This window comes from Cavia porcellus, unplaced genomic scaffold, assembly GCF_034190915.1.
Source record: "Cavia porcellus strain 051 isolate PalLab524CR breed Dunkin Hartley unplaced genomic scaffold, mCavPor4.1 scaffold_24, whole genome shotgun sequence".
Lineage (NCBI taxonomy): Eukaryota > Metazoa > Chordata > Mammalia > Rodentia > Caviidae > Cavia > Cavia porcellus.
The window spans coordinates 32,389,162-32,405,288 of record NW_026947507.1 but is presented as its reverse complement, the minus strand read 5'-3'; the positions used below and the strand labels follow the sequence as shown (position 1 = coordinate 32,405,288).

General features: G+C 36.4%; 1 protein-coding gene across 8 annotated transcripts in view; it reads left to right on the top strand.

Moving 5' to 3' along the window:
• Positions 1 to 16,127, top strand: part of Psd3 (pleckstrin and Sec7 domain containing 3) — a 505,243-nt gene that overhangs the window by 416,768 nt on the left and 72,348 nt on the right. The gene's annotated exons all lie outside the window — the stretch shown is intronic.

The window sequence follows — 16,127 nt, the reverse complement described above, 5'->3', positions numbered from 1 at the left end:
AAGACTACTTAATTCCATCTCCTGCAGATGCAGATACTTTTATATGACGGTTTTTTTATTTGCTTTGTTTTCATTTGTTTTGTTGGTGTTTTTGAGACAGAGTCCCAACTAGGTAGCCCAGGTTGGTCTTGAACTCAGGATCATTGAGTTCCTTTTGCTTCTGCTCCCCAACTGTTGGCATTACAAGTGGGCTCCAGCACACCAGCTTATCTATTAACTTTATTTTTTCAGATGTGGCTCTTTGTAATTGCTTGGATGCTTGGCTATTAGCAGAATTAGAGATCATGTGTTCAGTTACAGCACCAAAGAAGGGTCTAATTTTTTCATAACTTTTAATTTAGTATATCCTAAAAAGGATTTTGATTTGTGTGACTGCGGATGTGAAATCCTGTTATTTGCATCAACCAGTTGGTTGTAAGAAGACAGACTCTCTCCCAAGAAGGAATAGAAAGGGAGTTCTTGATAGCCACAGAAATAGCCATTTCTTAGATCCAATGTGTACAAACATCCTTATCCATGCACTGAGGTTGAACAGAGCATGGCTGAGCATAGTACAGTTTTTCCTTCACAACCACACATATGTCCATCTCTGTTCCACATGCCCTGTCCAGCTGCTAAGCCTGTCTCTCTCCAAGGCTAAGATTTGTTGGTTGTGTCCATTTTCTCCAGTTCAGGGTTGGCTATAGCTTCGATCTACAGGCAAAATAAAAACTGTGGAATCACCTGCCATACCTAATGTATGTAACATTCTGGAAGCAAAAACCAGAGTACCGCAATTTAAAATGCCAGTCCAAGAACAGGCAGAAAGGAAGTAAAGCTGCTACCACTGCTTCAAAGCGTGTGCTCGTTCCTGCTGGAGGAGAACACACTAAGCTAGCCCACCCGGTTGATTTCATTGCCCAGCGTGTATCTGAGTCTCCTTGGGTTCTGCAGGGGATGAAGCTGTCTTTGTCCCTTGTTTTCCTGGCCCTCCTTTGGGGCTACCTGGAGAGAACTGCTCTGCTGCGCCCATTTCCCCCTAAGCGGCCACTGCATGTGGATCTAGGTTCAAACCTGAGGGTCGGAGTTTTCCTGCCAGTATGAACTGCCATCTCCCTCCCTCCTTTGCCACACTGAGAGTTTTGATCCCAGGAATCCTCCACCCTTTTTATTTTGTTTTTGAAGTAAAGGATCACTGAATTACCCAGGCTGTTTTCAAACTGGCAACTCTCCTGCCTCAGCCTCCAAAATAGCCAGGATTTACACGCATTTACTGCTGCACTTGGCCAGAAAACCCTTTCAAGCTTTAATTAATTACCTGGATAGTTTCTGGTTCGTTAGGGCAATTCTAGGTACCCTTGAGCTTTGGGTTCTTAAGAAGTTCTGCCTAGTTCCTTGTTTAAAAGAAACATGCCCTTCCTCTGTTGTTTTTTTTTCCTCCACCCCTGCTTCAGAACAGACATGAAAGTATATGAATAGAGTAAGACAGGGCCAGGTGCAGCCCAGTTTCCAGGACTAATTCCTGCCAATTACTTTACCACCGGAGGAGTTTTTTCTTTCTCCAAGGCACGTTTTGAGAGGACCCTGAGAAGTTTCAGCTTCTCTATTGCTCAGGCTTTGCCTGTCTGGCCCCAATTTGCCATGGTTTCCAAATCACTTTAGCGTAGGCAGATCTTTCAACTTTTCTAATATACAAGGAAATGCATGACTTCTAATAATAATTTGCTTAAGGTAAAAGTCAGCCATGTAAAATATATGGTTTGAGCTTTGAAAACTGTATATAGTTACATAACCGCCTTCACAATCAAGATAAATAACATTTCCATTTCTGGAAAAAGTTCTATTGCACCTTTTGTAGTTAATTCCTTTTTTCTCTAACTCCAGACCATGACAGTGAGGTTTTTGGCTTTGAATTCTATATTCTTACCTTTCCTAGAATTGCAATAAATACAATTTTAAGTGTAACAATGTCTTGTGCCTGGCTTTTGTCACTTGTTATTATTCTTTGCAGAGTCACCTGCAATGCTTTGTACTGTGTAAACTAGTAGTTTGTCTCTTTTTGTTCAATAGGCCATATTATGCACTCACCAGCTAGCCATTTAGGTTGTTTCTAATTTTTGACTACTATAAAAATGAAGCTGGTACAAACATTTGCATATAAATCTGTGTGTATAAGTTTTTGTTTCTTTGCAGAAGTTTCCTAGCAGTAAGGGAATGAGATGTTAGGCTGTATGTTAGATGTATGTTTATAAGAAATTTCCAACATGTCCCCACAGTTCTACATTCCTGCCAGCTAAGTTTGTTATGTCCTGATGGTGAATTGACCCTTTTGTAATTGTGAAAGGACTTTTCTTACTCCTAGTCACGTTCCTTATTTGAAGATTGCTTTGCATGAAATTCCTGTAACCTGAGTTTCTTTTTAGTTTTGCATGCTAGAGAACATTTTTCTCCAGCTTTTATTAATCTGTAATTTTGCCTTTAAAGATGTTTTCTTTTGTGTGACATATTGGTGGGCTTTAGAATCTTTGCTTTTTAATTAGCATTTAGACTGATTACACTTATAGTAATTGTTAATGTAGTTGACTTTACATCTGTCATACTATTTTTTTTCCAGTCATTCATCTCTCCTGGTTTCCTTTTGTCTTATTTAGGATTAATGATGAGTTACGGTTCTATCTTTTTGTACTGATTTATTAGCTGTACCTATTTACTTGTGTTAGCAGAGGCTACAGGATTTACTGCCTACCTCTTTAAATTATCTCAGCCTATCTTCAAATTTTACCATTTTGTATATAGTTTGAGATCCTTATAATGTTTGTTTTTCTTTCTCTCTTCCTAGTCTTTGTGCTATTGTCAGTCTTTAATTCTGTGTGTGTTATAAAACTAACAGTAATATATTGGTAATATTCATCTTTCAACAAAAATGTGTTTTTTACATTGATCTTCATGCTTGTGGGTAAGACATTTTATCATGTTTTATCAGTCTGAGAAAGTCTGCATGTTTTACCTGAATTTGTGCATTTGTATTCTGTGAGTTTCAAATTTTGGGCAAGTTGTTTTTTCTTTTAGTTTTAATAATTTAAAAATGTTGCTTCATCCTTTGCTGCCCGGTGTGATTTCAGACCAAAAGTCTCCTTTCATTCCCATCTTGGTTTCTCTGTTCCCAATGTGTTTTTTCCCCTGGATGCTTTCAAAGTTGTCCCTTCTGGTGTCTTGGCACGTGTGTATCATATTGGATACCTTATTATAGTTTTCATTATATTGTCCTTAATTTTTTGAGGTTCTTAGGGCTACCGATTTATATTTTCACCAAGTTTGGAAGATTTTCACCCATCATTTTTAGAACTTGTTTCCTGTGTGTTAGGTCTTGATACTATTCCAAAGGGCCAATGATTTTTTTGTTGTTGTTCTTTTAGTACTTGATTTCTGTTGTTTAGATTTACTATAGTATTTTTCATTTCATGCACATAATAGTTCTTTAAAAATGTATGTGGAATCTGTTTTATATCCTCCACTTCTCTCCTTATGACGATCATGTTTTCTTAACGTACATTTACTATATTTTTAATACCTTTCTTGAGGTCTTGCCTTCAAATTCCCTCCTCTCAGTTATTTCCAGGGCTATTAAACAATGGTTAGTTTTGCTCTTTATTAATTAATACCGTAGCCATGGTTTCCTTTTTTGTTTGTTTTTTTAATTCCCAGTCATCTTTTTTTTTCAGTGTCATACATTGTAAGGTTTTCATTTTGGGAACCTTAAATATAGTTGTATTTCTTTTTAAAATGTTAGATTTTCTTCCATTCCCGGGTCAGGAACTTGTAGATGAACGGAATCCATTTGGTGTTTTCCTGTGTCTTTTGTAGCCTTGGATCCAGGGCTGCCTTTCCTGGGGTTCTAACTGAACCCCATTAATAAGGCTCCATTGCTCATCTTCAGACTACCCACCGCCTCCTGTGTTATAGACTCTGCCCACTCTGGCTGACGAAACCCCAGACTCTGCCTGAAGCTTTGTGAACTCTGAAATTGTTCAGCCCACTACTTGTTTGTGGTTCTTTCCCACACGTTGGCTCATTTCCTTTCACTGGTGCTCAAATCTGTGTTCTAACCAAGACCCAAGAGTTCTTCATTTCTCCAGCATGGTCTCTTTGGAAACTTTGCCTCTGTGTTTTCCTCTGCTTTACAGATTGTAGCCCCTACGTCTCTACTCAACGTGACTTCAAGCTTTGTTTATGCGCTCTCTTTCACTGCTGGACCCCAGCAACTGTATTCAAACTGTAAGGTGGTCTCACCTCATTCATTTCTTCCTCTTCAGAAATACAGTCCAGTGCTACTGTTATACAATGTCTGAAAGTCATATGTGCATAATATTTTCTGGTTATTGTTTTAGTGTAACCAAACAAGACTCTAAACTGATTTTATCAGTACCGGTTGTTAAGAAATGTCCTTATCGTTGCCTCAGACCATAAGACCTCATAGTCACTGAGCTATGACTCTGCTAAAAAATTCTAAGCAAGATACAAGCAAGCCATTTAGATATGTCCTTGGAGAACCAGAAAGGGATTTCTTTTCTTCTCACCTAAGCTTCTCTTCCTCCTTCCTCTACTTTTAATCATATTGAGTTGAACTGAATTTACTGATTTAGGCTGCTGCTGCTTTTTAGAAAAGCACCAGTATACCAGAATTCCCTTTTTTTTTTTTTTGGAGATGGTCATAATAAACGAGTCTAAAAGATATTTTATATTAAGTGTTCAAATTTAATCTACAGTAAATTTATTACTTTTCATTTTCAGAACAAATCAAATTTATCAGAAAAAAATCAAAACAATAGTGGTACTTTTATGGGAAAGAGAAATAAGTACTTTTGAGAAATCTGTAGTATGGCACTTTTCCCAAGTGTACAGACTATTCTTTGAGTTTGGTGTGAATATAGCTAGAGTTATTTTGCATTTGGACATGTATATAAATATGACTAGGTACTATAATGACACGTTGCTACAAGTCTTTAAAATAAAGATTTGAGTCAGTCCTATAGAGAGGTGGGTTTTTTTTTCATAAATATTGGTTATATTGTCCTGAAGGGATCACTTATTCCACTCAGGGTTGGATAGATTTTCATATAAATGTGTTTTAAACCTTGGAGATTTGTTACTTTTTTTAAAATATATTTTAAAGATGTGATCAGCTCATAAAATTCTACCTCAAAGAGACAAATCATGATTAAAAGCAAATACTATGTCTCACAAAGAAGGTTTATGTGTACAGGAATCATTAAATCTGACATTAAGAGAAAGCTTCAAAAGTCAAATTTGAAAAGCAACATGTACCTTCTTGTATTTGTCATGTAGAGTAAAAAATATTTGATATAAGCATTTAGTTTTATCAATGTTTTTAAATAGGCAAAGAAACATAAAGTGACTGTAAATAATATATCTAGAACATTAATGTTTTAAATGATTACTATGATGATTAAATGATTATTCAGCATTAGTATTTTACAGTAAGTAGTTCATGTTTCACTCATTTAATCTTTGTCCTGTGAGGTAGATAGTTTTATCCACACTCTACAGATGATGAAGGTGATCTTAAACATCTTAAACAAGGTCATAATATAGAATCTTGAGGGGCCCAAATCTGCAAACGAACTGCCCCCATATTGTCAAAAGCAATTCCCATGGAGAAAATGCTTAGGAAACATGTATGTTCCACATTTTTTGTGTGTTTGAGACAGTTTATCACTTTAGGCATTTAGATGGCTTTAGCTAAAGCTGTAGAGTTTGGACATTTTCCTTTACTTGATGATCAATATAATGTTTTTAAGAAATTGAATAGTATGAATTTAGTTTGGTTTTTTCTGGTTGACCATAGCTTCCACACCCCCTTATGGCCATGTACCAGCCTCTTCATACAATAATTGCTACTTTTATGACTTCAAAGTCATTTAAAATATGCCTCCCCATCTTACACTGACATAGCATGCATGAGGAGCTGGCCGATACAGAATACTATATATAATGCTCTACATTTTAGTGGTAAAAATTAGGTAGTACCAGTGTAGTTTTTATTACCACAGCCAATGTAAAGTAAAAGTAATTTTATTTTCTGCATGAATTAAGAATTCTTTGACTTCATAACATGTATTTTAAAGACCTATATGTTAAAGTAGCCTATGTACTCCAATGAATTTGCATATGTGTGTAATATATATGAATATATGGAATTTACCTTTGGGCGTATAATTAGAATTTATGAAACACAGTATAAAAGTTTAAATAATACACTATTAGCTAAGATGCCACATAAAATGTTGAAAATTGAAGGGAAGAAGTACATTGGAGCATACTGACATTTTCCCAGATAAAGAGATATAAATAGAAGACAGTACAAAGGAAAAGAGAAAGCAGCAGTCTCTATATTTATGAAAGCTTGCTATATGACATCGGAAGTACTTTAGATAATTAAGGACTACAAAAGTGCTCTGTGAATAGTGTGCCGGTATGCATTGTATGTGTGGCGTGGGTGTGTCTATCTGTTGTCTCCTGAGTCCTAACCTAAAATCTGTCTCAGGTAGATTATGCATAAAAGTTTAAGAAATAAAGTCCTAAATTTTTAGAAGAAAATGTGAAATAACTATGCTTCTGGATAGAGAATTTAAGATATTTTTAAAACAAAAGATAAAAAATTTATTATATATATTTATTTAAAAGAAAAGACTACATGGATTTCACACCAAACATTTACTCTACTACTGAGCTACACCATTCCCAGCCCAAGACCACTTGACATTATTATTATTTTCTTTTAAAAATTTAAGACAGTATATATGTTCAAAGAAGATATTTGTAGCATATTACTAATAAAATATTAAAACCATAATATACACACTGTGTAGGTACACCTTAATTAGAAAAGGACATATGGAAAAATAGGCAAAAAGTTAAAACAGACCATTCATAGAAGAAAATACTCAGGTGATCAATATATGTGCAAAGACATGCCTAATCACTAATTATTAATGATATTTTAATGCTCAATACATGAGGAGATGTCATTTCACGAATGTTACTTTAGCCAAAATTTGAAAGAATATCAAACATTAGCAAGGGTTTAGAGAAGTGAATTGTCTTATACCCTAGAATGTATTACTGGCTTGAATATTTTGAAAAATAGTTGCCAAGAAGACAATCTTGCATGTTTCATGTTTCATGACATGTTTCATGACAAGGTTTTAAAAACTCAATAGAATACCTGACTGCATGGAACATTCAGAAACATATAAGGCTACTTTTCTTGGAATTTGTCCAGAAGAAATAACAGAAAACCCAAAACCCAAAGTTTAATATCCAGTAATGAAATCTTTTCATGATTGCCATCATTACAGTATAACATTTAAGGACTTCACCACAGGGCTAGAATTATTATACTCACTGCTCACCTTTAGAAATACGAACAGTTAAATTTTGGTTACACGGGTACAAATTGTGCAGTGTGACCCTGTAAGAGTCCAGATGAAAGAACTGAGAGGTAACAGTGGAGAGCAGAGCTGAAAGGAAGCAAAAAAAGAGCGGCATTGTCCTCCTCTTACAGAAGGAAGTTGAAAGATGCTGCCTGTAGCGAAGAATGAAAAGAAATATCATCACTTACCTGTCAGCTTAAAAATACATGGGAAAATGATACCCGTGTGAGGTGAAAGTTACATCAATTAATTTGATTGTGGTAATCATTTCACAGTATATGCGTGTAGTAAGACATCAATCTGTACACTGTACATTTATACAATTTTTGTATTCGTGAGTAATGCTTCAATAAAGCAAGGGGAAAAGTGCTCAGACAGACAAAAGTCACCATACTTCCATACATCACAAAGATTAATATAAATATAAATAAATATTAGGAAAATAAAATGGGGTTGTAGAGTTTGCTAAATCTTCATCTATTGCAGCAGAAACCCACTAAAGAATGTTCTTAACCCATTCTGACATAGTGGAAGAAATGCATTGCTTTGTGGTATTCATGTACTTAACTACAGGGAAAAGTAGCTCAAATGTTAAAGGGTAGATGCTTTTGGAAAGAGACTAGAGGAGTTGGCAGGGAATGAAGAGGGTCATCACATGGACATCGCTCCTTAGTAATTTTTAAATATTCTAATCATATTATGGTGGTGTTAGTATAGATTCTTCAGTTGCTTTGCCTACCCATGATTAATTTCTGATTTCAAATATTCTGATATTGACTGCTTTTTGAGGATGTGAAAATCCTTGGTGGCACATAGTTCCCATGTCACGTCAGATACTTTGGGCCCAAGGAGTGCTGAGTGGCACCTGCAGAAGGTTAGTTAAGGAGGTTCACTTGCTCTAGAGGGATTTACACACTTGGCTGTCATCGACAGTTCTGAAAATTTAGTCCCACATGTCAAATGTGAGACAGTAGATGTTATTCTGAGTCACACATCTGAAAATAGAGTTTAGAATGGCAATGCAGGCAGAAATCTGTGCTATTGTATAACATTGGGAACAGTGACACTATAATTAAGAGGTAATAAAAGTGGAATGGTGATACCCCCACCAACACACATACACAAGACAGTTGTCTCCTGTTAGAGAAAGATGTTAAGAGAAAGCAAAGCAAAACATTTATTTTAAAACGAGGCTAAAGTTTACTCTCTGCCTTGCACTTTGCTGTCCTCAGAAGGGTAGGTAATGAGGTGGTTTGAGCTGCAACACAAGGTCGTTGAACACCAGTGACCCTAGCTGAGGAATGCCCAAGTAGGCATTTGTTCATGACAGTGAGGTTTGGTGGCATCTCAGTTTCAGATGGGATAAACCTCTTCACCATTTTACATTTGGATGGAAAGAGTAAGTTTTTGCTTTCAACGTTCCATTTCAATGGCTTGTGCCTTTAATTCAAAATCCATCCTTTTCTGCAATAAAGTTGGTGAAAGCAGGCCACCCACCAGTCTCCTCAGAAGCAGTGCTTTTGATGAGGAACAGCGGAATATAAACTGCCAATCTTTAAGCACCAAAAAAGTCTGTGCAGAATCTCTGACGTATTTCTTTCTGAAAGAGGCAGGCACAGTTTTCACCACATCTGATTTTTTAAGAAGTGATTCTATTTTTGCTGGTGGCTTGTTCTGTTTACCGTTAAGGTTTAGTTAACTTTTAAGAGAAAGAGGAAAATAAGTTTTGTAACTCAACTATGATAATTTAAGGCAAGGTATCCATTTCTTCAGTAATCTGATGAAAATTTACATACAGTGCAGGAACCAGGGATGTAGCTCACTGGTAGAGCACAAGCTTAGTAGGCATGGGTTCAATCTCTGTCAACGAAATATAAGTAATAATACAGTACAGTTGTCTCCCTTGGGGTAGGGAGGATCCTCAGGGGATGCCTGAAATTGTGGGTGGTAATGAGCCTGATGATTAATGCCTTTTTCTATCTTAGCGATGCATTTGTCACCTGTTATGGCTATCGCTGTGTAGTTTGAGGAGCAACAGAAAAATTAGCATGGGTTGCTTTTTCCTTTTCAATTTTATGGATGAAAGATTTGCTCTTGCCATAGTTTTGGCAACTTTAGCATAAACTTTTTCTCTGCTTCCTAAAGGAGTATGTTATGGCTTCCCTTCAGCAAGCATGGCTACTATTGTGCTTAGGTGCTATTACTAAGTAAAATAAAGATTACTTGGACACAGCAGGGAGGTTCCACAATACCAAGATAAAAGATGTTAGGTAGGGCAGCTGACGCACTGTGTGCACAGCGTGGAAAACTGGACAAAGGGATGATTCACTTCCTGACCTGGCTGGAGCAGCTTGCCTTGAGATTATGTCACACTGCTCAATGTAGCATCCAGCTCAGAAGTTATGAATTGCTCATTTCTGGAATTTTCCATTTAATACTTTTCGAGTGCTATTGGATATCTAAAACAGGTAAGCAAGGACTACTAGTTTCCTAAAGATACTAATCCCCATGATTAAAAAGAAAAATTCACCTACAAAAGTGTTGCTGATACACAGTTCTGACTTAAGAATTTGAGTTCTGAAACTAGTTAAGTCATTGATTCAGTTCAAAGTTCAAAGCAGTGCTCTTGATGGGGAAGATGGTCAGTGATAGTATGCACCTGAGTAGTAGCACTCGGCTGAGAGCTGAGCACTGAATAGCAACAAGTCCATGAAATCTTGGTTGTACAGATTATGGTTATACATAGTCTGAAGAAGTGAATGTAAAGTGCAGAAAACTCTTTAGTAAGAGGCAAAGGAAAGCAATTATTTTAAAACTAGGCTGAAGTTTTCCTTCCCCTTCCCACTTTGCAGTTTTTGGTGGAAGGGTGGGGTAATAAAGTGGTTTGAGCTCTAACATAAGGTCTTTGAGCAGCCAAGGCTATCCTTGTCATTATACTTGGCAGGGTGCCTCCCACAGAGAAGGAGCTCAGTTATTTCAGCTGCAGAATATCGTCACTGTGCAGGTGCAGTGCCTCACACTTGTAATCTCAGCACTCAAGAGACTGAGGCAGGAGGCTCTTCATGAGTTCAAGACCACCTTGAACTGCATAGTGAGACGCTGTCTCAAAAAAAAAATCATCTTGGAAACAACTCAGTGCACAGCAAAAGGTGCATTAAGTAAAATATTGTACAACAATGTCATCTTTTTCAATCTTTGTTAAAGTGATAAATGTAATTACAAAAGTTTTAAAGTATGTATTTATTTTTGAGAGTGATGCTAGACAGATATAATATGTTGTCTGGGGAAAAATCAATGTTTTCTGTTATTTAACATATTTTTTAGTAAAATATAATAAAATCATAATTAAATATAATTAACTCTAAAAATGCAACATTTGCCAAACAGTGACATATGAGGGAAAGTATAACATTTACCATACTATAATTATCAATGAAGAACAATGCCTATGGTAAGATCATGTGTATTTTCTCTTTTTAATATGCTCTTGAGAACTTTTAAAATGCACTTAAATTCTATATCTGCAAGAGATTGGTTCAGAAGCTACTAATGCAATCTTTACGTATAATCTGTGAGCATATTCTAGTACACTTTAAATCATCTCTGGATTATGTATAATACCTAATAGAAGACAAATGCTATGTAAATAGCTGCTATAGTGTAGTTCTTAGGGAAAAAATGCCCCCCTCAAAATTTAAATCTTTAGTACAGATGCAACCCATGCCAGGCCCAACTACACAGTACAGAAATGAGATTCCAGCTAAACAGTGCCCAAACAGGGAGCGACTGCCTTCGGCAGAGTGCGCGTAAGCGCTAGTTCCTTTGCAGGGATTCACCCAGCCTAGTGCTCATTGCATAGCAAATTCGTTTTGTTTGGGGAACTTGTTTTTAAAAAATATTTTCAAATACGTGCAGTTGGTTGAATTTGCAGATGTGGAACCTGGGATCCAGAGGGCAGACAGCACCAACTGCAGTTTACAGATCGGGGATAGAAAAGACTGGATGAGTTGACACCAGTGGTGTTTTAGCAGTACTTAGTTCCTTTGACAAACACTGATGTCCGTAGTGCTTCTGGTGCATACCCCGGTAGTCCTTTAATGTACAGGTGGGAGCACTTGAGACTACTAGAAATTAGATAAAATACAGCTGGGAAAAGCTGAGGTGGACATACAGTGGCATCATTTCTCAAGTCTGGTTTTTGGTTTAGGCACTTGTGTGCAGGCAGTAAGGTACAGACCTGGCCCTGTAGCTTGTATGGATCAGGAACTCCATCTGTGAAGGAAAAGCCAGAGATCTTTGCTGGAACTCTTGGGTGTAGGAAGCATTCGGGCTGCCACCACATTCTCTGGAGAACAGATTCTGTCTGGCACTGCTCATCCTTGCCGCTGTGAATTACTTTTATTGACCTACAGTAGCTTTTGCCCAGAAGGTCTTTTAAAGGTGCCGGTGAGCCTTGGGCTGTTTTACAATTACAGGGACTTATTTGAATTGCTATTTGTAGCAGTGCATGCTCAGCAGGCTCTCTGACTATGTCCTCCCCTAGGTCATAGGATGCTTACACAGGAAACCTGATTTGGTATCTTTTGGTAAACCTACTTGGCTGATTTGGCACTTTTCAGACTGCAGGGATTTAACCTTGCATTTTATTTCAACACTTTGCCTTTTGTTTTATAAAATTTTACAAAGAACTCCATAAATTGTTCAAGAAATTATGAAAAAAAAAACATTGTTGTGCTTGATTTTCTTGGATTTTCAGTGTTAATCACTTTCATATAGATGAACTTGGTGAACTTGAGTAACTTTTTGTATGCTCACTTTACTGACAAGTATATTAAAAACAGCAAGTTCTGGTGGCTCCTAACTTCAATCCCAATAGTCTGAAAGGCTGGGAAAGAGGACTGCACGTTTGATCCCAGCCTGAGCAATTTATCAGTTTTGTAGGACCATTGTCTCAGCATAAAAATAAGTAAATAAAAATAATTGAATCAATTGAAAGGCCCGGCTGAAGAGAACAAAGCTGGGATTTGGAGAGAGTGAAAGAAGTGTGCAGTACTGGGTTTCAGGGGGTAGTAGAGTACACACCTGGGTGAGCTGACATCAAACAAAGTCTGATTAAAGTACAACACCAGCAAGGGATGACAATATCGAGCAAGGAATGTTCTAGAAAGAGATGAGATAGTGCGAGGGTTATAAAACAAGATTTAAAAACTCCTCCATGACTGTCATATTTCTGTTTTTCCTGGGAAAAATATGGCATTGAGTCATAGTTACGCCGCTTCCTACTCGTGTCTCCTGTAACCCTGAGCGAATGACACACATTCTTGTCCCATCTGCCCTCTTTTATGCTCCTAGTGCCATCACTTAATTTTTTTCTTCTCTTCTAGTAGTGATGGGCAGTGAATTCTCTCCTAGCTGAGTGGGGAAGGATATTTCTAAAAGTTATATGTGAATATCTTTGTAGCTTGTTCCTCCGGTAGAGTGGTTTTTATCAACCTTTCTCCCTGGCATACTGCTCCTTCTGTTTGTATTCATGTTTGATATCTGCATTATCATCAGAGGGCTTAGTACTATGTGGACGCGACAAATGTGTTATTTAATTGCTGCTTTTCATGCTCCATTCATTGAATTAGGGTTTTATATGCCAAGCACTGCTTCAGATAAAAAATATGTCACCAATATAGAGGAGAAAGTCTCAAACTATTGATTTTGCCAGAGGAAAAAAATTCTGACTACCTGTAATACTGAAAAATTGCATGTTAGCATGAAAATTGGATGCACCATCTTTGACAGACAGTATTCTTAATTTAGAGAAAAACAAAACAAAACAAAAAGCTTTTGAAGACTTCATACAGGACCAGGAATATAGCTCAGTGGCACAGCGCCTGCCTAGCAAGCACACGGTCAATTCCTGGTACAAAAAGTAAATAAACAAATAAATAAATAAATAAAAGACTTCATGCATATTAACTTATCTAATTTCTTAGTATAACTTTTTGAAGCATAGGTACTGTGTTCCCAGTTTCCAGAGGTAAAGAGTTGCCTGGATGACTTGGCCTAAATGACCACAATGAAATCAATATTTCAAATCAGGTTCTCTGACTGCAAATATTTTCTCATAAAACATTAAAAAAAATACTATGTTAACTTGTGTCCAAGGGGTTCTTGATATACAATAGTGACAATTTACAGTGTTAGAATCCCCTTTTCTGTTTATTGACCTATTATAGATATGTAGACAAGACCAAAAGAAAAACATTTTCTTTTGGTTTTCCTTTAATCCCTCAAAACTCTGTTTAAAAGTATATGCTTACATAATGTCCTCATCATTTTATGTCCTTAAATTCTACTGTGATTATCTTGGATTAGTGCCATGCTCTATTTGATTTATATAGCTTATTGTGCTTCCTTCACTTTCATTGCTAATTTAACTGTCTCAGTTTATTGAAGAGTTTATTAAAAATCAGCAAGTTCTGGTGGCTTCTAACTTTAATCCCAATACTCTGAAAGGCTGGGGAAGGAGGATCGCAAGTGTGAGCCCAGTGTGGGCAATTTATCGATTTTGTGGGACCTTGTCTCTGAATATACATAAATAAACAAACAAACAAAGAAATGGCTAGCCTGGTTGAAAAAAGAACACAGCTAGGCTTTGGAGAGAGTGAAGGAACATGAACTCTCTAGGGGTGTGGTAAATATGTCCTAATCTTATTTATAAAGTCACACACCATAATAGTGCTCATGATGATACAGTATAACAAATCCACATTACAGATTTGTAACCAGAATGTTAGGTGATATCTAAAATCAGAGAAATAATGTTAAGGGGCAAATAAAATCTGCAAGTGCCTAGCTTGCAGTTCAAAATGCTTTCTGCCATTGCAGGAAGATCACTGTAGGAGTAAAGTTTTTATTGCTTCATAATAGGTGTGGAGCCACATGGAGAAGCAGGAACTTGGGGTGGGTTATTCTCCCAGTTCTCTCTTTTGTTTGTTATTCTGTTGTCTATCAATAATATAACCTATTCCTGTTTCATGGAAGTAGGAAATATTTTCCTGAGAAAACAATGAACGTGTATTTCAGGTTCTTTTAAGGTTGCCTGATTTTCCTTTTATAAAAGTTGACAATGCTTTCATATCTTTAAGAGAAATATTACAAGGATTAATTTAATTTTTAAAAATGTGTAAATTGTTTTGTGTTTCAATGATAAATACTTTGTAAATACATCATGGCAGCACTACTATTTTACTTCTACCACCCTGTTGCAGAAGTAAGAATGATTAATACTATCAGTTGTTTATGTAGAATTGTGTGACTCCTCTCCCACTGGCAACCTGTTATGCTCAACTTGGACTCCATTGCTTCAAAAGCCAATCTGAAAGTGCCTAAACTCCATTCTGTTAATTAAGGTTAATTTGTACAGTATTTCTTTGGGCGCATGAGATTATTTGGTAAAAGAAAACTGGGGATTACTCTTGGCTTCACTGAATAAGTGGTGGTCTGTAATCTAAGAATTTGTTTAAACCCTTTACAAATATGTTGCAATCGATTTTCTCCTTGTCTGAGTTGTCACCTGCTTATTTGATGAACAATGTTACTTTCTTCTTTCTAAGTTCTTCATTCTGCAGGAGAGACACTTTGAGAATTTTGCCTAGTTTTCATATATCGTTACTAGGGAAATAAAGCAATTTATTGAATATCTTATGCTCTTAACAAATCTAATATAGAGTTGTCTTCATTGCATTAGTATAAAAGAACTTATGCTGATTTAATCATTTCCAAGTTCAGCAAGTAGGAGATCTTTCTATGGTACTATATTTTGAATAACTTTCTTCATGAACCTAAACCAGTTGAAAATATTTGATATGAGAACTATCTCCCCCTCTATTTCTGTTTTTTGGGCTGGCAGAGGCTTTAGCGTTAGCCTTTAGGCTGTGATTCTTCATTAGGCTCTGAGAGAAAATTCCTTCTCATTAATGTGTGTATGTGACTTCCCTGTAAGGGAAAATGAAGCATTTTTATTTCACGTGAGACAGCTAAGGTAGCAAATAAGAAAGACAGGTTGATGGGGTATTAAATTTTAAAAAATGAGTCACGCAAACTGTATCTTTGAATATTATCTATTTATGATACTAAAGAAAAGGAAAGAGTAGATGATTGGGGAATGAAAAATAGTGACCAAAAATAGGACAAAATTTTGGTATAGGAAAAAATGCATTTCCCTTGAATAAAATAGAAAAATTAAAATCTTAGAATCTTTAATATAATACTTCCTCAGTTCAGTGAAAATTGGGGAGTATGACATATACATATAAATTTTGTGTAAAGAGAATTGCTTTGGGGGTTTAAAAAACAACTTTATTTTGGCTTATATCCATTGCTGTATATTTTATTGCTGAGGGCTACTTTATATCATCCTGTTTTTGAAAGCAGGTGACAGCCTATTCTTTCACTCCCAGCTATGCATTTCACTTTTTCTATGAAGAACAGAACTAAATTATTCACACTACTTTATATGTCCAAAAGGATTCCTTCCAACATGTAATAAAGATGAGGAAATGACTGGTTTGAAATATTGAAGAATCAATGCTGGTTCCAGCATCACTCAGTTTTGGAGAAACTGCCCATTTTTCATCTGCAGAAATATATTTTCTCTGCATGTGTCTGTGTCTGTGTGTGATGCAGAATAACAATCTCAAA